Source organism: Erpetoichthys calabaricus, chromosome 10 (assembly GCF_900747795.2).
Source record: "Erpetoichthys calabaricus chromosome 10, fErpCal1.3, whole genome shotgun sequence".
Classification (NCBI taxonomy): Eukaryota; Metazoa; Chordata; class Cladistia; order Polypteriformes; family Polypteridae; genus Erpetoichthys; species Erpetoichthys calabaricus.
Genome location: NC_041403.2, coordinates 20,268,595 through 20,289,363, shown reverse-complemented (window position 1 = coordinate 20,289,363; position 20,769 = coordinate 20,268,595). Strand labels below are relative to the sequence as shown.

General features: G+C 41.7%; 1 protein-coding gene across 2 annotated transcripts in view; it reads right to left on the bottom strand.

The window, feature by feature from the left end:
* Positions 1-20,769, bottom strand: part of il23r (interleukin 23 receptor) — a 197,280-nt gene that overhangs the window by 21,236 nt on the left and 155,275 nt on the right. The gene's annotated exons all lie outside the window — the stretch shown is intronic.

The window sequence follows — 20,769 nt, the reverse complement described above, 5'->3', positions numbered from 1 at the left end:
TCCTTCTTAACTTACCTCAGTGGTTCAGCAGGGGAATTCTTGGCAGTCCTGGATCAGCAGAATAAGATAATGTGCTGTTTTAACTGGGGAACATTTTAAGTTTCCTCAATTTTATTTTTTTGTTTCTTTTATCTGCCGTTTGAATTTGTGTACATGCTTGTTCACTCACTTAACTCTTTCACGGCTTTATCCATCCATCCATCCATTTTCCAACCCGCTGAATCCGAACACAGGGTCACAGGGGTCTGCTGGAGCCAATCCCAACCAACACAGGGCGCAACGGCTTTATCTGGAGGGCTCATATTTCTAATAATCTAACAAGGTTGAAGAGCCTCACCATATATTAGCAAATCTCTTACTATGAATTATTATAAACTGCTCTTGACTGAGCTGCAGAAATGGTGGCTCATGATCCTTTAAGGTTTACAGCTGCATTATTCAATAATGATATAAAGGCAATTCAAAGTTGATTCAGTCAATGTTGATTCAGATTGCTACAAATCACAACACTGTATTAGCATGAAAACCTAAAACTATAACTGCCTGATCACAACATGGACTTGGATAAATGTCTACCATCAAGAAACAATGAAAGTTACTAACTAACTGAGTCCTTCTCTTACTGTATGCAGGTATACAATAATGGTGGCTTTTTCGTAAAGGTAAGGGTTTGCTTTGAAGAAACATAACAGATTTGACAAATGAGAGGAGAGAATTCGGTCCATCAAGCCTGTTTGTTTCACTAATAGCTAAGCTCATCCAGATTCTTCTTAGAGGTTGTCAAGGTTTCTACTTCAATTTCGTCAGTCAACAAGCTTAAGGTACAGTTTTAGAGCATTTCTGTTTGTTCAACAATAAGATAGAGCCCGGGAGGCTAGTATAGTGTCTTTTGTGAAAGATGAGGCACACCAACAGTACTAGGGATTACATACAATACAACAGCTTGGTCGATAAAACTGGGTTACAAAAATTAATAATCTGAGATAATGGAAATGGAAAGACAGTGCTGACTACGTAACAGCCTGCTTGAATCTTGAAAGAAAACCTTCTCCCAGCAGTCTTCTCTGTGCTCCAGTTATTATTATCTTCCTCCAATACACTAATAATCTGATTATTCTTCACTCACTCAAAATATGGAACCAATGTAGCAATCACTTTAAGGAAAAGACACTGCTGGTTGTTGCCCTATTATTTGATAACTTTGTATTCAAGCTCATCCTCGGCTATAGAATATTAAAGTTTTGGTACTTGGCATCTTAGCCTTTAGAGCCTTTCCTACTCCATACTAACCCCTACTTTCTCTTCTTTTCTTTTTCCGGTTTTCTGTGGTGCTGATCTGCACCATCACCACCTGATCAAAGCACCTTGATGTCCCTACATCGATAGATTAAAGGCCAGAAGTCCACGTGACCGTCATCATCAAGTTCTTCCATGTGAACCCTGAATACCATGAGGACTGATTGTGAGATTATTTCAAATCAAATCAAATCAAAATCTTTATTGTCATTGTAGCAATGGGACATTGTACAACGAAATTTAGGTGCAATTTTCCAGTGCAAAAATAAAATAAAAAACAAAACACAATTACTCAAGTTAAAACTAAAATTATCCATTCATACATACGTCAAATTGTATTTGTCCCATAGCCAATGTTGACTTAGGGTTGGATTGTAAACATTAGAGTGTATTGTATTATAAACATGAAGGTGCACTCGGTCAGATTGACCACTTAGCAGCATTCAGCATGGTGATGGGTGAAGGATAGAAACTGTTTCTCAGTCTATTTGTCTTAGTCTTTATAGATCTGAAATGTCTGCCTGAAGACAGACGTTCAAATAATGCATGTCCTGGGTGTGATGGGTCTTGAAGCATTTTCTTGACGTTCCTGAGACAACAGGAACTATGTAGTTCTTCTAGTGAGGGGAGAGAACAGCCAACTATCCGCTGGGCGACCTTAATGACCTTATGGAGCTCTTTCCTCTGTGCTACTGTGCAGCTGGAGAACCACGCACAGAGACAGTAGACCAGGATGCTCTCTACTGTGCAGCGGTAAAAGGGCACCAGAAGTTTCTCAGGGATGTTGTTCTTCCTGAGAATCCTCAGGAAGTAGAGTCTCTTTTGGGCCTTCTTCACTACCTCAGCAATATGTGTGTGTTCCCCAGGTCAAGTCCTCCCTAATGGTGACTCCCAAGAAGCGGAAGTCTGAGACCCTCTCCACACAGTCCCTGTTGATGATGAGTGGCAGGATGTTGTCTGCCTTCTTCCTGAAGTCCACGATGAGCTCCTTGGTCTTGGCTATTTTTAGGAGCAAGTTGTTATTCCTACACCACGTTGTCAGCCGCTCCACCTCATCCCTGTAGACAGACTCATTCCCCCCAGAGATGAGCCCAACTACCGTGGTATCGTCAGCAAACTTAACAATTGTGTTACTGTGGTGGGCAGGAATGCCATCGTGGGTGTAGAGGGTATAGAGCAGGGGGCTCAGCACACAGCCCTGTGGGGAGCCAGTGCTGAGGCTGATGGGTATGGAGAAGTAGGGGCCCACTCTAACCCTCTGAGTGCGATCACTCAGGAAGTCCTTGATCCAAAAGCAGGTGGAGTGTGGAAGTCCTTTATCTGACAGTTTGGTCACCTGTCTGTGGGGTAAGATGGTATTAAAGGCAGAGCTGAAGTATATGAAGAGCAGCCATGCGTAGCTCCCCTGCTGCTCCAGGTAGGACAGAACAACATGGAGAACAGTGGCCACAGCATCCTCCGTAGACCTGTTTTCTCTGTAGGCAAACTGGTGCGGACCAAGCATGGGAGGAATGAATGACATGACGTGGTTCTTGATGAGCTTCTCGAAGCACTTCATAACCACAGGGGTCAGTGCAACAATTTATGTTATGTAGAATGCCTAGAGGGGGCTGGGTGGTCTCGTGGCCATGGAACCCCTGCAGATTTTGGTTTTTTTTTGTCCAGTCGACTGGAGTTTTTTTGTTTGTTTTTTTTTTTTCTGTCCTCACTGGCCATCGGACTTTACTTTTATTCTATGTTAATTAGTGTTCCCTAATTCTATTTTCTTATTTATTTTGTCTTTTTTCTCTTTCTTCATCATGTAAAGAACTTTGAGCTACATCATTTGTATGAAAATGTGCTCTAGAAATAAATGTTGTTGTTGTAGAGATCTTCATATTGATAATACGTTTGAAGTTTTTATGAGCTTTGATGTAAATATGGTTTAAGTGTCAAGCAGGATTATCTCGCATGGGATGGGTATGGGACTCTTACCAAGATGTGAAGACAAAACAAAAGAGCATTTCGAACATTAGACAAGAACAGACCATTCAGCCCATACAATTAATTCTTCTAAAGTAACATCAAGTCAAGTTTCGAAAGTCCCTAAAGTCCTCCTGTCCACCACACTACTTGGTCACTTATTCCATGTGTTTATGGTTCTCTGGACAAAGAAAAACCTCCTAAAGATTTGTGTGAAATTTACCCTTAACAAGTTTCCAACTGTGTCATCATGTTCTTGATGAATTCATTTTGAAGTCACCATCTCGATCCACTGGACTAATTCCCGTCATCATTGTAAACACTTCAATCAGGTCTCCTCTTCATCTCCATTTACTTAAACTGAAAGGCTCAGCTCTTTTAATCTTTCCTCACAACTCATCTCCTGTAGCCCCTGAATCAGCCTAATTTCTCTTCTCTGTCCTCTTTCTGTCCTCCCTGGTCATCGGACCTTACTTTTATTCTATGTTAATTAGTATTGCCTAATTTTATTTTCTTATATATTTTGTCTTTTTTTCTTTCTTCATCCTGTAAAGCACTTTGAGCTACATCATTTGTATGAAAATGTGCTATAGAAATAAATATTGTTGTTGTTCTCTGGACCTTTTCTAGTGCTGTTATGTCCTTTTTGTAGCCTGGAGACCAAAACTGCACCCAGTACTCCAGATGAGGCCTCACCAGTGTGTTATAAAGCTTCAGCAGAAAATCCTTGGACTTGTATTCCATGTGTCAGTATGTCAAATTTCTTATGTTCTTAAGTGCATGTGTCTATGCTCAACAATGGTCGGGTTTCTACCCAGCTTTGGTTTGTGAGATGTGAAAATGCTAATGCCAGGACAGTCTCAAGTATTTCAGAACACAGGAAAGATTACACTCTACTTCACCCCACTTCCATTTTTTTTTAACTGATGGAACATGAAGAAGTTTTTAATGGTGAGATGGAGCTGGTTCAATATTGGATGGATATTAGACTATGATCTTACTCTGAAAGGTAAACTATATAAAATAAAAATTGAATAAGCAGCAGCATAGAGAACTCATACACACAGGTAGTTTTCAAATGGAAGCCTTTTGCGTGAACGACAACATTTATTTATAGAGCACATTTTCATACAAACAACATAGCTCAAAGTGCTTTACATGATGAAGAAAGAGAAAAAAGACAAAATAAATAAGAATTAAAATAAGGGAACACTAATTAACATAGGATAAAAGTAAGGTCCAATGGTCAGGGAGGACAGAAAAAGCAAAAAAACCTCCAGACGGCTGGAGAAAAAAAAATCTGCAGGGGTTCCGAGGCCACAAGACCACCCAGCCCCCACTAGGCATTCTACAATAACATGAATGACCTCAATCAGTCCTCATTGTATTCAGGGTTCACATGGAAGAACTTGATGATGACGGTCATGTGGACTTATGGCCATGTAATCTGTCAGTGAAGGGACATCACGGTGCTTTGATTAGGTGGTGGTGGTGCAAATTGCCACCACAGAAAACCAGAAAGTGCATGGAGAGGTGGGTGCCCCTCATACCAGACACACATAACAAGGGGTCCTGTCAGTAAGGTTATCAGTTCAAGTTCAGCTTAGACTGCACAGACTTTCACAGTTTCCGCTATGAGCATTTCCTGTCTCAGAAGCAGCAGTCACACTTCTAATTATAACTTCGGGCTGACCAGCTAGAGATCTTTTGATGCTTACTGATTCATGCCGTCTTGGACGGAAAAACATGCTGTCTTGGTGCCTGAAATGTGCTTTTGGTTTTTATTTAGAACTAGCAAAATACCCGCGCTTCGCAGCGGAGAAGTAGTGTGTTAAAGAGGTTATGTAAACATATATATACATATACATATATACATATATATACATATCTACATATACACATATCTACATATATACATATATACATATATACATATATATATATATATATATACATATACACATCCACATATATATACATATATATATATATATACATATCAACATATATATACACATACATATACACACATACATACACACACACATATACATATATACATATACACATACATATACATATATACATATACACATACATACATATATATATATACACACATACATACATACATACACACATATATATATATACATACAGACACATATATATACTCTTATATATTCATATCTACATATATATATATATATATATAGACATACATATATACATACATACATACATTCACATATATATATACAGTATACATATCTACACATATTATATATATATATATATATATATATATATATATATATATGTTACGGCCAAAACCCGAAGTTCAGCCAGTTCCCGAATTGCTGATGTGCTGATGTAAGACTGTCCGCTCAAGGTGCGAAGATGCTTAAAAATTTTCAGATGCAGATTGCTACACTCAACGCAATTGCACTACTAAGTGCGCAATAAATCGCTGCTCATGCCTTTTTCCTTCCGACTTTGGCCGATCGCCCCATGCCATTTCGCAAACTGGCTGGCCAAATCCCGAAATCGAGGAAAAGATTGGACATTGGCCGGTCAATTTACAGCGACATTGGCCATTTCCCGATTTGGCCGGACATTTCCCGCTTTGGCCAATTTCGGGTTTTGGCCGTAACATATATATATATATATAGCCAAATCCCCGCGCTTCGCAGCGGCGAAGTACTGCTTTTAAATTTTTATTAAGAAGAAAAGAAAACCTTTTTAAATTGAGGGAAAATATACCAACAACAATTTGTTAAGGATCTGTTTTTTTGTGAAGCTGCCTTTACACAGCCTCTCCGCTATTTTATAAACGAACGCCATATAAGGCCGTCCTTTCTCCTTGCTTAGCGTTTCTGTATTGTTTTATTGTTCGTTTATTACAATTGTTATAGTTATTGTGTAGCTATTTGAGACTCACTTTTCTGTTCAGATACCCATTTCCTTTATGTAATCCGCGGATTCTCCGCTATTTTTTGTTCGTTTATTACGATTATAGTTATTTATTGATTCCCTTGTTTAGCGGACTGCCTGCTCATATAAGGCGCTCTGCTGTTTTTTTGTGAAGCAGCCTTTACACAGCTTCTCCGCTGTTTTATAAACGAACGCCATATAAGGCCATCCTTTTTCCTTGCTTCGCCAAGGAAGCAGCCTTCTTATTTAATCCACGGGTTCTCTGCTGTTTTATTGTTCGTTTATTACGATTGTTATAGTTCTGTTTGTATACTACGTTGTCAGTTCAGCACTCCGGGTGTAATATGACCAAGCCGTGCAAGCTTACTGTTGAGAATGCAACGTATAGTTGTACAGGAGAAAAGCAATCTTGCCTCAAATCAATGGCAACCTTTTGTAGGTCTATGAACTTAATTTAAACTTTAGGTTTACACGGTGCTTTGTTTCCGAAGGACCTGCACTCATGAATATGTCTGTATGCGTCAGTCGCTTCATATTCTTTTCCTACATTATCAATTGTGTAATGTGTTTTTTGAACAGGCTTGATTCATCGAAGTGATCACTCATGCTGCGTTCAGTCAGTTCACGTGAGCCGCTCTCTTGTGTGATGTTGCGATGTCCACGGCTTTATTTAATGTTAGCTAAGAACCGGCACTTAAAAGTTTCTCGCTACAGCAATTTTAACTCTGTAACAAAGTGATCCAAAGTCTCGTTTATACCTCGTGTCTTCTCATTAAACTTGTATGTAGCGAATATGGTATTGCAAACGGCAGCGGGAGCGTTTCTATAAACTTAATTTAAACTTATGGTTTACACCGTGCTTTGTTTCCGCAGTAGCTGCACTTATGAATATGCTTGTATGCGTCACTCGCTCGCTTCTTATTGTTTCGCTGCCTTCTCAATTGTGTAATGAATGTTTTCTTCAGCGCTCTTTGGGGCTCTTCCTTGTTTTCTACGTACTGCATTCACAGTCAGTTCACGTGATTATGTGGGAGGCGTGATGACGCGATACGCAACTCCGCCTCCCACGGCCATCGAGCTGCAGTCTATTACAGTATATGGACAAAAAAGAGGTTCCAATTATGACCATTACTCATAGAATTTCTAAATGAAACCTGCCTAACTTTTGTAAGTAAGCTGTAAGGAATGAGCCTGCCAAATTTCAGCCTTCCACCTACACGGGAAGTTGGAGAATTAGTGATGAGTGAGTCAGTCAGTGAGTGAGTGAGTCAGTGAGGGCTTTGCCTTTTATTAGTATAGATTTCTCCTTCAACTTCAATCGGGTGTTTTAGGTGAACAACAGTAGGAACTCAACAAAGATTCTACTTCACTCCATTTGCACACATTTGCTGATGGGACATGTAGAAGCTTTTCATGGGTGACATTTTGTGACTGCCCTTGTTTTAGAAATGTCTCTTCTGGTTTGGTCTGGAGATCCTGGGCCTTTTACTTTGAAAGAATGTGCAATCAACCACCAGTTAGTCCAGATTTATTTTCTCTAGCACCTTTTACAGTGATTAAAGTGCACTTTATAAACATTGTGGAAGATCGGGGGTCGGGCTGCCCCTAACCTGAACACAGACAGGCACAGAGACAGAAGTCCAAGCACACGCTTTTATTTCTTCTCTTTTCAACACACAAATCACCAGCTAATATCTCTCAGTCCTTTCTCTCTCTTTCTTCTTCTCTCTTTCTTTCTCTTCTCTGTCGCCTCCACTCCTCTCTGCAAGCTTTGTTCTCCTCCTTCCAACTCTAGCTTCCCGAATGGAGTGAGGTGGCCTCCTTTAAACTTCATCCGGAAGTGCGGCAGGTGCTTCCTGATGATCATCCGGCAGCACTTCCTCTCCTGGCTGCACTTCCAGTTGTGGTGGAAGTGCTGCAGTCCAGGGCTCCAAAACTCTACAGGTGCCTCCTGGCAGCAGGCACAGGCCCCAGCAGGGTTGAGCTTCCAAGTTCCAAGCCCATGGCCCCGATGCCATCCAAGGGGGGCTAACCTCTCGTGTCCCAGGGGAGGTATTGTCTCTCTCTCCTGGTCCTTTCATCACTGGGGTGTCCTGGACGGGCAAGGGTCCCAGCCGTCCGCCACAACATATATCTCTTTAATATAGTGCTTTCCAGATCAAACATTCTCACAATGTGCTTTATAATGTAAATTATTAGAGGTTTTGTGCCTTCTATGGTGAGCATGGATTGGAGATGTTAAAGTGGTCCTAGTGTGCATGTGTGTGTGTGTTTGTGTGTGTGTTCACTCTGCTAAGAAATGCCAACCTATCCAGGGATTGTTCCTGCCTTGCACCCAATGCTTGCTGGGATAGGATCCAGCTCTGGATAAGCAGGTGCCAGGCAAACCAAGGGAACATAATTGACAGAGAGGATCAGCGGTGAGGCCCATCAGAAACCACTTGCGGGGAGAACATTAGAACACTCTAGACGAGAACAGGCCATTCAGCCCAACAAAGCTCGCCAGTCCTATTCATTTATTTCTATCTATTATAAAAAGAAATCCTGTCCCCTGTCCTGATAGTCTACAATACATGATCTTCTCGGCAGATAATTTAAAGACCCATGAGACGAAAGAGACTTGTCACGGTGCGTCTCACGGGAACATAGAATGAGAGTCTTGCAAGACACACCCTACTTACAAGCAATATCAAAAAAAACAAATCAGTAGTGTAAAGGCAGCCATGCAGCACACACAGCTCCAGGGCTCTCAGTGCATATAAAGTGTATAAGGTCAATACGGTAGAAATGAATAGGGTAGAAATGAAATGAATAGGGTAGAAATGAAACGTCGACAATTAAACGAAGAAGAAAGAAAAGCGCGGAGAAAAGAGACTCAAATGTGCTGGACAGAAAAAAGAGCAAAAAAGAATAATCGAGGTGCAAATTCAGAAAATAAGGAAAGTAATTATCAGCCTGGAACAAGTGGAATTGAAAAAAAAAGCACATCCAATCCGGCTCAGAATTAAATGACAATGAATAAAAGACAAAGTAGAACTTCATAAAGACGTTTACAAACGTTGGTGCTAAACATATACAGAGCAGGTTAGAGACTATGAAACCAGTGAAATTAGAAAGGCTCAAAAAAAACAGAAACGTTGGCGCTATACACATGTGGAGAAAGTTAAAGGATATGAAAGTAGGAATATTAGAAAATATAAAAAAAGAAAGTAAAGATCACAGTTGCGTAAACAAACAAACTGCCTCATTTAACTATGCACCAGTCTAACTTTGGTTTTGCACAATAATTACTACACTATAGCACCTTAACACTTAATTCTACTTTATTCACATAATTGTCCTTATTTATTATGTTCTACTATACTGTTACCTTTCAATCTATGACTTTTTGTTAATCTAACTGATATTCTTCTAACTTTGCACAGTTTGTGATAAGCGGATCAGGATGCATTTTACTGCGTGTTGTCCTGTATAACTATGCATGTGACAAATAAAGAATCGTGAGAATTTCAAAAACAGAGTTTACCGCACATGCATTTATTGGTTACTTTGTTAATGTATATATATTTATCTGTCTGCTTATTTAAAAACCTAAGTTTACCCCAGGAGTCAAAAACGTTCCGTCTAGCCCTTGTACTAAAACCTAGACAAAAGCTGGGGTATCACCTTGGTAACCCCATGTACTTTTGGAACTGTGAGAGGAAAATAGCAGGACTTTACAGACAGGAGTCCAATGCAGAACTCTACTTACTTTGTTACTTTGTAAAAAAAAAAATTATTAACTGCTGATGATGTCGATCGTTTTGTCTGTGCTGAAATTCCAAACAGAGAAACCTATCCTGACCTCATTAAAAAGATTCAGCATATTGGGACTCGCAAGATTACAAATATTGTTTTTATAGAAGTTCTGAAATAAAAGTGAAACTAATGAAATAGCAACAATTCAAAGAAAAAAAAAATCTTAAAAGTGTGTATCTGGAAAACCAAACACAGGGGTTGACGAGCGAAGCCCCCTAGTCTTCCAAAAAAACATCAAGTCGAGTTTTAAAAGTCCCCAACATCTTACTGTCTACCATACTACTTGGTCGCTTATTCCAAGTTTCTATCATTCTTTGTGTAAAGAAAAACTTTCTAATGTTTGTGCGAAATTTCCCCTTAACAAGTTTCCAACTGTGTCCCCATGTTCTTGAAGAACTCATTTTAAAATAACAGTCTTGATCCATTGGACTAATTCCCTTCATAATTTTAAACACTTTAATCATGTCACCTCTTAATCTTCTTTTCCTTAAACTGTAAAGGCTCAGCTATTTTAATCGTTCCTCATAATTCATCTCCTGTAGCCCTGAATCAGCCTCGTCGCTCTTCCCTGGACCTTTTCTAGTGCTGCTATGTCCTTTTTGTAGCCTGGAGACCAAAACTGCACACAGTACTCAAGATGAGGCTTCATCAGTGCATAATAAAGAAGGATAAAGCCTGTGTAGAATTTTGAACTGGGTATGCTGGTAGTTTGGGTTTTAGAACAAACCTTACATTGGAGAGAACGGTGTCCCATGAAAGGAGTGAAGGGAGTGAAGAAAGGTCTGTGAACCAAAGAAATATCAAGGGCAGAGGCTTATAGGATGCTTTGCAAAGTGAAGAGAAGAGGGTAGAGACAGGTTTTTTATCCTGGGAGAGAAAGTCCAAAACAGAAAGTACAAGGAGTGATTTGGTAGGGGGGCAGTCAGGGAAACCCCCCATGTTCTGAGCACCGATCGAAGTTGTAGGTAGAAATAGAAACAAGAATAAGGGAGAGTTAAAGGCTCCTGTTCTATGATATGAAAAGAATCGAACACTGCAAGCATAATTGTCACTTGTGAATGAGCCGCAGAAATGAGCAGAGCATTCGTGAAAGCAAAGAACTTTTTTTTGAAGAAAATGGAATTCGAACCTCACACCGATCCATAGAGAAGGGTAAGGTCAAGTAGTAATTTCTGTGCAAGCCCTGATCGTGAAATGTCACTGGGTTTGAAGTCTGATTTGACATTTTTGACCTGGGTGGGGGAAACAAGGGGACTGAATTGGATGCAACGCCTGCTGCTTACACTCGGCTCATCTCTCCTGCTGGCGGTCCTGGCAGTAGCGCAGCAATTTTAACTGGGCGGCACGTGTGTTTTTGAATGGCACTGCAGGTGTAATCAGTGAACAAAATTCGTCAATTGTGTTTCATTGCTAAGCAGCACAAAGGTACCCATTGCTTCACAAGGGGTCTCCAATCCCCAAAACCCCACCGTTGATCGTGCATCATTTCCTTGCGGTGCTTGATGCTTCACGGGATACCTCAACCCCCCCAGATCGCCAATCAAGTGGCTAAGCTTCATGGGGGACACATTTACAAGATTACTGAGATTCATAGACTTGATCCATTAGACTTGAAATTCAAGTCGGGGGTAAAGAATTTAGCGGTAATTATTGACTCTAAATTTTAAATCACATATTAATCAGATTACTAGGACAGCATTTTTTCATTTAAGAAATATAGCAAAAGTTAGACCTCTTATGACTTTGCAAGATGCTGAAAAATGAGTTCACGCTTTTGTTTTCAGTCGGCTAGATTACTGTAACGCACTTGTTGTGGTGTGAGATTTTACATATAACTTGATGAATATTTTGTACTGTATATCTTTATTTGTAATATAGACAAAGCAGTGTAATTTAGTGTTTACCCACCCCCCTTAGGAATGAGTCTATTTGAATTTTACAACAGGATTTGGGGGATGTGTGTTTTAAACCAGTTTGGCAAGTGTTTCCTTGCTAAAGTCATTTCTACCCCTGCAAATGGGCTAAGGTGTACTTTAACATAGGATTTGGGGGCAGGTGTTAAGATGTTCTATTTCCCCCATTGGTCTGAAGTATGGCTGTTTGTAATTGGCTTGGTTCAAAAGCCTTTAAGTACCATGATGTGCTATTGGCTCGAGGGGTTTGGACAGAACATCTATAAATGTATGTGTTTAACCTCAGTATCTCTCTCTTACCAACCAACATATGATGAAGAAGCATCTCTCTTGCTATCCTGTGATGAAGAGCACAGCTCAGCAGCCATTTTGAACAGACATGTGGCTGAAAGCTGAGCACCAATGATGCCTTAACTGGAGACATTTAAGTAACCAGAAGACTGTGTGCCACCTGAACTACATATCATCATTTAATCAGGTTGTATGGTTGCCAATATTCAAATGTACTTTGCATTTTGTTATTATTTATGAATATTATCAATAATACTAATACATTGTTTAAACTGTAACTTAACTTCTGCTTGTCTTTTACTGCATCTAATTGCCTGAGGTTATAGATATAGAAGGCAAGGTAGGGATAAGTTATATACAATAATACCTTATAAACAGTGGTAAGTCTGTGAGATTAGGCATTCTAAGGCTACATATTAATAATACAATAGGGGAAAGTAGAGCAATATATATTACTCTACCAAGACAAAACAGCACTCCTCTCAGGACCACCCAAAAAAGACATCAATCAATTGCAACGAGTGCAGAATGCAGCTGCTAGAATCTTAACTAGGAAAAGAAAATCCGAGCACATCTCTCCAGTTTTGATGTCACTACATTGGTTACCTGTGTCATTTAGAACTGACTTTAAAATACTGCTGATAGTTTACAAAGCTTTAAATAATCTCACTCCATCTTATATTTCAGAATGTCTGTCACCTTACACTCCAAATCGTAACCACAGATCTTCAAATGAGGGTCTGCTTAGAATTCCAAGAGCTAAACTTAAAAGAAGTGGTGAGGCGGCCTTCTGCTGTTATGCACCTAAAATCTGGAATAACTGACTGATAGAAATTCACCAGGCTGATATAGTGGAGCACTTTAAAAAACTGATAAAAACTCATTACTTTAACATGGCTTTCTCATAGCTTCATTTTAGTTTAACCCTGATATTCTCTAGGGACGTCTGGTTTTCTACTTTTCAGTGCCCTGGCCTGGATTTAATAATAATAATAATAATCTTCTTCTTGGGCGGCACTGTGGCGCAGTGGTAGCGCTGCTGCCTTGCAGTTAGGAGACCCGGGTTCGCTTCCTGGGTCCTCCCTGCGTGGAGTTTGCATGTTCTCTCCGTGTCTGTGTGGGTTTTCTCGTGGTGCTCCAGTTTCCTCCCACATTCCAAAGACATGCAGGTTAGGTGCATTAGCAATCCGAAACTGTGCTTGGTGTGTGTGCCCTGCTGTGGGCTGGTGCCCTACCCGGGGTTTGTTTCCCGCCTTGCGCCCTGTGTTGGCTGGGATTGGCTCCAGCAGACCCCCATGACACTGTAGTTAGGATACAGCAGGTAGGATAATGGATGGATGGATGGATGGATGGATCTGCTTCTTTCGGCTGCTCCCATTAGGGGTTGCCAGAGTGGATCATCTTTTTCCATATCTTTCTGTCCTCTGCATCTTGTTCTGTTACACCCATCACCTGCATGTCCTCTCTCAATAGTAATAATAATAATTATAATAAGTCGTATTTATAGAGCGCCTTTCATAAATCCAAGGTTGCTTTACATACAGTGTAAAAGCTAAATAAATAAATAACATAGAAGACAAAAGTTCGTAGAAGAGGAAAGTTTTGAGTTGAAATTTAAAGGTGGAGAAAGAGGAGCCATCTTGGAGAGATTGAGGAAGAGAGTTGCAGAGTTGGGAGCCATAACACTGAAGGACCTGCGTGCCAGGGTGGAGAGTCTGGTGCGAGATTACTGCTTGAGGACCTGAGAGAGTGACAAGGAATGCTGAGTGAGGTAGAGAGGGGCAAGGTTATGTAGGGCTATGAAGGTGAGAAGCAGAATCTTGAATTTAATGGCAAGTCTGACAGTTTTTCTTACTATTTACTCACCCATCTCAACATCAGAATAATTTGACATGTCAAGTGTCCCTCAGTCCAGTTTATCATAGTGTACTAGACTCCATAGGTGATCATTTTTGCCCACTTCTGGAGCCTAAGCTCTTACATGTCCTCTCTAGTAGAGCACCATCTAGTGGCACCTGGTTTTGCTGTTTCTTTGAGCCCCGACCTGCATTTAAGAAGCCAGTGTCACTCTTTATCCCACAGTTGTGGTCAACTTATTATTGTAAAAACTCATTTTGAACATCAAAAGTGTTTTATTCCTCTTTAGACAGCATCTGAAACTTGAGCCTGGTCGGAGTAACCTTTAAGTAAAATCTCCTCAGAGGAAAGAAACACTTGAGGTGGCTCCCACTTCCTCTGAACGCGAGCGTCATTTGCACTGTGAAAGGTGACCACAGTGTAGGTGTCACACGATATAAGAAGGCAGGCTGGTCATCAAACTAGAAGATGGCACCTTTCACGGAAATCTCAGTTTCAAGGTGCTGAAGAATGCAAGCTCCTGAGATTTTTTAGATTGAAAATGTAGAAATCTAGAGAAGACGTGGCAGTTATTAGAGATCTTTAAGTAATGTGTTTAAAATAAATGTAATTACACAACATAATTCAAATTTACATGAAACATTGAAAGATGGAAGCAGTATTGAAGGGTGTGTTCGTGTGAAGTTCATGCTCTTTTTTGGTACGTAGGCTTCCTTCAGCTTAGAATAAAAGAGTTCACAACAACAACAATTTATTTCTTGTCTATCCCAAAATCACACAAGGGATGCCCCAATGGGGCTTTAACAGACCCTGTTTTTTGACAGCAGCCTTGACTCTCTAAGAAGACAAGAAAAAAATCAAAAAAAGACCCGTGTAGGGAAAAATTGGAAAAAATCTTTGGATAGGCAATTCAGAGAGCGGCCCCCTTTCTAAGTAGGTTGGGAGTGCAATCGATGTCAAAATAATGGGGTAAATACAACACACAAAACAGAACACAGATTGAGGTGGAGTGATATTTTGTATATAAGTTGATAAATATTTTGCGTGCATTTATTTGTAAGCTAGACATACCAATTGTACTATTAGTGTTTCATTTGACATTTTGTATGTTCATATCTAACTAACCAACCCCCAAGTGTTTAGGACTGACTGACTTAGGATGTGAAATTTATTCCAGGGTTGGAGTAGAGGGCACCATGAACTGGTTTGGCAAGGGTGGTTCGGTGCAGGACATTCTATAAGCCAACCTCTGCAGGAAGGCCATACAAATACCTAGCTGGCAAGCTTCAGATAAACAAATGGGGGACATTCTATAAGCCTTTCCACTATGTGAGGACAGGTGTAAAAGGCAGTGTATGCACCCATTGGTCTGAAGTATGGCTGTTTGGGATTGGTTTGGAATCAGAGGCCATTCTGTACCATGACGCCCTATTGGTCTAGGGGTTTGGACAGGAATGTATAAAATTTGTCATTTTACCCCCCCCCCCCCCCACACACACCATGGCCATGAAGAGAACACAATGAGGAGCACAACTCAGCAGCCATATTGAGACAGGCATTATAGAAAACAGTGGCGGACCGTGCATTTCACACCTAGGCCTTCAGTAGTGCTCCGTCTGAATCAACCCGCCCCTCAAAAACTAATTTATGGTTATAAAAACCATCTTAACATGCAGAAATACAGTATAAAGAGCCGTTGCATCGCAGATAGATAACTCCTATAGCCACAATAAATGCCTTGATTGAACAGACAAACCGGGGGTGAACAAGTTCCTTTCTACTGCAGCTACAGCCCGCGACACACATAAAAAAACATCAATAATAACTCATAAACTTGCAATATTATTTAGGAAAATCACAACATTTTACTCACCAAAAATTCGGATTATTTGTAAACAAAATCCATCCTCCTCTTTTTCCTCAAAAACAGTTCAATTACTCTGTCGTACAGACTATCTGTGTGCTTCAGTTCCATCATGAAGTCCCTTTCTATCGCCATTGAAGCTAATGCTGAAAGTCAAACCTCACCTGTCGTATTTCTGGCATCTATCTATATATATAATTCACTAAGGCAAGACAACCATGGAAAGCACGCCGGAAGGGGCGTGGATTCACTAAACCGCCGACAAGTAAGACGACAATGGCGCATGCAGGAAGGAGCCACGCCCACCAACTCTTAGACCATTGGATACGACGAAAGAATCACAGAGCCACGCCCACCAACTCGGACGCGACGCCAAGGGAAACATGCCGTCATTTCTGTTTGTCTGTGCCACAGTACACTTGCAGCTCTGAGCCACGTTGACTTTTCATTAGTCAACCTCAGTGGAACCTTGGTTCACACAGAGGCAGCGCCAGAGAGAGACAGAGGCACACACAGGCAGCGCGATAGAGAGAGCCGCGCACACACAGGCAGCGCCAGAGAGACAGAGGGGCACACACATACACACACAGAGAGGCAACGCCAGAGAGAGACAGAGGCACACACAGGCAGCGCAAGAGAGAGCCGCGCAATCCTTTAAAACTGAGGTTAAAACACAATGAAGGAAGCAGTCTTTAAAAACCAATAAGCCCTGTGCCTCTTTTTCATTAGCGTCTCACCTGCTTCACCGATGCAGGCCCTGCAACAGTCGAGACGCTCTCTCAGCAGCTGACCTTCTCTGTGCCTGACTCCACTACTGTCAGTCGCCTGATTAAAAATGGCCTTTTGAAGGGGAGCTATGGACCCGCTATACCACAGGAACACATTGCCTTCGAGCCTGCTCTCGCTCACTGTAACGTACTGGCTTGCTCTCTCTCTCTCTCCTCACTCGCTCAGACACTACACAGGGGAGAAATGCCCGAAGCAGAGAGACAGAGGGGGTGGGGGCTCGCGTGCTGCTGAGAGAGAGAGGGGGGGGCTGGGGAGGCTCGCGTGCTGCTGAGAGGGGGGGGGGCTGGGGAGGCTCGTGTGCTGCTGAGAGAGAGAGGGGGGGCTGGGGAGGCTTGCGTGCTGCTGAGAGAGTGGGAAGGGGCTCGCGTGCTGCTGAGAGAGAGAGAGAGAGAGAGAGAGGGGGGGCTGGGGAGGCTCACGTGCTGCTGAGAGAGGAGGAGGGGGCTCCCGTGCTGCTGAGAGAGAGAGGGGGGGGCTGGGGAGGTTTGCGTGCTGCTGAGAGAGGGGGGGGGGGGCGGGGGAGGCTCGTGTGCTGCTGAGAGAGGGGGCTCGCATGCTGCTGAGAGAGAGAGGGGGGGGGGGCTGGGGAGGCTCCCGTGCTGCTGAGAGAGACAGGGGGGGGGCTGGGGAGGCTTGCGTGCTGCTGAGAGAGAGGGGGGTGGGGGGGCTGGGGAGGCTCGCATGCTGCTGAGAGAGAGAGCCTGCGCATGCACTGCACATGCCATGCAGCTGAGCAGGGAGCCTGGGTGTTTATGTCAGTGTTATTCAATGTTTTTACTATTACACTGTGCATTCTATGGTGTAATAATTAACTATATTTGTGCTTAAAAATCTTTAAAAAAATATATTTACATACAGTTCGTATGGTCTGGAATGGATTAATTGTATTTACATGCAATCCTATGGGGGAAATTGCTTCGGTTCACGACCAAATCGGTTTACGACCAGAGGTTTGGAACGAATTATGGTTGTGGACCGAGGTTCCACTGTATATTGAGTCTAGAAAACATGATCAGCAAGTCTTTGATAGGCTGCAACAAAATGATGAAAGAACGGGCACATTTTTTTCTCACAAGCTGGGTGGGTGTTAGTTAGTTAATTAGTTACTCAAAGGATTTCAAGATTTAATATGCACAAGCGGTAACACTGCAAGAGCAGCCCAAACCAGAAAAGACTGCTGGCAAAAAGTGGCTGACAAATTAAACGTGTGTGCATTGTACTTACTGAAAGCGCCGTTACGGATTTTGCAAATGTTCATTTTTTCCCTCTGCTTAAAAAACATTTAAAAAGCGGCATGATTATGCGGCGTATACTACGCCGCGGGTTGGTATGCAGCGTGTAAAACAGTTTGTCGCGGATAATTTGCCTTTTACTTTAACACGAAGACAATTTCCTGTTAGATTTGCCTTTGCGATGACAATTGATAAGGCACAGGGCCAAACTTTCAAAAAGATGTGCATGTATCTGCCAAAACCAGTTTTCAGTCACGGACAGTTGTATGTTGCTCTCTCCAGAGTTCCACCTTTTCATTCACTTACTGGTATGCCTGCAGGAACACGTGCAGCGAGCGAGAGAGAGCGAGCGACACACACACGCATACAGGCGCGCGAGAGAGAGAGCGCTGGACGCATAAGAATAATAATACTTCATTACATTGATATACCAGTGTTTTCAGTATTCAAAGTGCTATCCACACAGGGAGAAACCGGGAAGCGAACCCAAAATCTTCCACAGTCTCCTTACTGCAAAACAGCAGCACTACCATTGCGCTACAAGGCAGTTAAAGAATGCACCGGCCTCGATTTTGTTTTCACTTCTGTTTACAGCGATCGGATCGTAGCGTGCATTGTTGCAATGTTACTTTTCTTGGTGGCTTATTACATTATGGATGTTTCACATGTTAATTTTTTTCCCTGTGCTTAAAAGACATTAAAAAAGTGTTTCTCAACTGTGACTCCAGAACAACTCAGTACGCAAGCTATATTAAGCATCAACAACGAAGACTCGCTACACCTTAATGAACAAGTGCTGAAACTTATCCCTACCGACGAAGTAACTTTCACCAGCGTGGCCTCCATCATCACAGACGATCCCGCTTTCAGTCACGGACAATTGTATGTTGCTCTCTCCAGAGGTCCATCTTTTCATTCACTCACAGTGGTATCCACAAATCCACCCCATTTGGACAACTGTGTCGTTCAGCAAGTGTTCACCCATCAATACATAATTATGCGGCGTATGTTACGCCGCGGGTTGGCTAGTAAGTTTTAATTCGCTTTAGGGCTGAAAATGTCCGCTCGACAGAAGCAGTGGACACGGGAATGCTCACCGCCAAACATACCAATGTGTACAGCTGCCCCATGATGCTCTCATTCAGATTTTTATATTACACCATCCTATCCAATCAATGGGTCTGAATACGGTGACGTTACCATACGCCTGCTAGAGGGCCCTAGTAACACCAACTCAAAATCTGATTGGTTGAAGCAACAGTTTAATCGACATCTATTTTGTGTTAGAGGGCCTGCAGAACGGATTATGAAGGCCTCTGGGAAGACTTCTTTGACTTTGACCCTGCCTGGCAACAAATGATAGCTGAAATGTGATTGGTTAAATGCTTTAATACGAAAATACATGTCTGGAAGCAGCACAGCCATCGGAAAAGCTATGAAAGGAAGCGGACAGACTATTTGGAATTATTTAATAAGTATTCATGGACAAAATATAATTAACATCAGTTTGTGATTCAGATATTTTTTTAGGCCAGCAGAGAAGGCCTTGAAGGCCCTGACGGCCCGCCACTGTAGAAAAGTATATTCTTAAAGTTGATCATTTGCATATACACAAAGAGAATCATGAGTATATATTAACATAAGCATTATTTCTTAGTGTACGTCAGTATAGCAAGGGTTAAATCACAAAAAGGCCTGTGCCTGTATATATATTTTTTATTTTTCTTAGCAATATTTCATGAATCAAGGATAGACTGACAGGCAAGCAACCCTCTTTTTTCCCAGGTGGCAAGTGGCAGCTGAGGACTAGAGATAATGGTGGCAGGAACTGGATGGGTTCAAGGTGGGGAAAGGGCCTGCCAGGTGGCCATGATGGCTAAAAGAGAGTGATACGCTCACTAGGCTGGGAAATATTGGTGTAACTAATTAGAGGCAGGACCAAGACAACAGGAAGTTGGAGTCAGATAGGAGTGTCAAATGAACTGGGTGAGGTACAGTAAACTTTTGATAAGGACTGTAACAAATGAAAGGTAGCCGAGTTGCTAATTGCTCATTTCATTTGAATTGAGACCGCGTCGTGTGTACATCACGCAATAAACCTTGATTCTGCCTGCACATCCTGAGGTCTCTGAGTGCCTTCTTTGAGCAGTGTGTTTCTGCCACAACAGCATGAGGCCTGTCCTGAAGAAAGCTGACAAGAAATGAGGACTTGATGACTAGATAACTAGAAATGATAGGCAGGCAGTGTAGTGCAGTTGTTAAGGCTTTGGACTTCAAGCCCTGAAGTTGTGGGTTCAAGTCCCGCTACTGACACTGTGACTCTGAGCAAGTCACTTGACCTTCCTGTACTCCAATTAGAAAACCTAAAGAAATGTAACCAAAGGTATGATAAATGTTGTAAGTCACCTTGGATAAAGGCATTAGAAAGTTAAGTGAATGACTTGAGCAGTAACACTTGAGTAACTACAAGTCTGTATGCTGCCTGAAACTACACATCTAGCATTGATCAAGTTGTATGATCATGGTTTTCCAATATTCATATCTACTGTTTCATTATTAATATTTTAATCAATAATACATTATTAAAATGTGCAACTCTACTCCTGCTTGTCCTCTTACTGTGTCTAACTGCCTGAGATTATAGATGTACTGTATATATACTCGCGGATAATTTCTCCCACGAATAAGTCGGGGCTTGATTTTACAGTAATTTCCAGCATTTTATAATGTTGTTTGTATAAGTCGAATGCGGAAAACTCACGCTATTGGTCCAAGAGATTATGATATGCTAACACCCAACTCAGAGAGTAACCACGGAGCACACAGCCTTTAT